The 1454-nt window shown below is 42.4% G+C and overlaps 1 pseudogene; it reads right to left on the bottom strand.

The window, feature by feature from the left end:
• Nucleotides 1-213: 213 nt before the first annotated feature.
• On the bottom strand, nt 214-776 carry LOC101586229 (annotated as a pseudogene).
• Nucleotides 777-1454: the final 678 nt, after the last annotated feature.

Genomic DNA, 1454 nt, shown 5'->3' with positions numbered 1-1454 from the left:
ACAAATTTATTTTGGGTATGATTGTTTGAAATTGTATATGCTGCATTTATTTTTATGTCAAATTCCTTATCAGTGATTGGGAAGTTTTCTGCCAGTGTTTCTGTGAAGAGTATTATTTTTTTCAATGGTATTTGTGCTGTCTCAAGCTTTCTTTCTTTTTTCTTAATGAATGATAACTTTTTTTTAGCATTTACAATTTCTTACACCTGAAGCTCAGAATTCAAAATCAACGTCCTGGCCCATGAGCTTCTTATAGACACCAGAGATTGTCTCGACCTTTGCTCCACGCTGTTCTGCTGGGCCCTGTCCAAGTGCACCCTGATGAGCCAGCTGCCGTCCAGCTTCACGCAGATCCTGTTGCCCACGATCTCGCTCGGGAAGACCAGGTCCTCCAGGATGGCATCGTGCGCTGGGTCAGCGTGCGGCTTCGGTGACGCTTTTGCTTATTTTTTGAGCGGCTTTTTCGAGTTGGCTTGGGCAGACATCTCCGTGCGATGGAGGCCACATACTTCCGGCTGAATTACTTCTCCAGCTCTTGTGTTAGCTGGACCTGGATTTTCTGGAAAGATTTCAGCTGGGGAACTGGGACGAAAATGATGATTGCTTTCCAACCACCGCCAGCTTCAACTTCGTTGACCCCAGTAATGTTGAGGTTGCGAAGGTGCGCCTTGAAGTCCGAGTTCATCTCCAACTCCAGCAGGGTCTGAGATATGGGACTCGAACTTGTCCGGCTTCTCGCCGTTGGGCTTCACGATCTTCGCGCTCCAGCTGAGCATGGCGAGAGCCTTGTGGAGCGCCTGCTTAGGAAGAGCTCAAGCTTTCTCACTGACCTCAGCCAGTCGTAGGTTGTTATTATTATGCTTTATGTTGTAGGTCTTGGATTGAGTTTTTCATGGCTGCTTGCTACTCTAGGCCTCTCGATGTGGGTCTGGGACTGGTCTTCTGTTGTTGGGGTTCTCCAAACACTAACTGCTGGCTCCTCACTGTTGATTAGACATTTCCATGTTGCTGGTCTCGTTGAGTACTCTGTGCACCCAGGACAGGCTGTCCTAGGTCTCAGGGTTCTAGTCTGGCTGCCTTCCAATGGTGTATGTTTGTATTCTAATATGAATAATTTGCTATTTTCAGATTACTTCTAACTAATATTTTAGGGGTTTTTTCACATATTCATATATGTTTTCTTTTATTATTCCAATGTATTCTTTGTACTTGGGCAAGGTCTGTGTTTTCTTTTCTATTCTTTTTGTTTTTTTATTGTAAAGAGAAAATACTGTAACATAGAATTTCAAAAGAAGAGGAGATTAGAAATGGTCACTATATTATGTATTCTTATCTTCAAAGTAGTTGCTAAAGTTAGAGGATATAGGTGTTCACACTTGATCAAACAATAATAGAACAAATTTCTTTTTTATTAATTTTATTGAGAAACAAGTAGCAATGAGACAGTTTCAAAA

This window comes from Octodon degus, unplaced genomic scaffold, assembly GCF_000260255.1.
Source record: "Octodon degus isolate 3935 unplaced genomic scaffold, OctDeg1.0 scaffold00290, whole genome shotgun sequence".
NCBI classification, from domain to species: Eukaryota; Metazoa; Chordata; class Mammalia; order Rodentia; family Octodontidae; genus Octodon; species Octodon degus.
The sequence above is the reverse complement of the archived record's forward strand: the minus strand, read 5'-3'. Positions and strand labels throughout refer to the sequence as shown.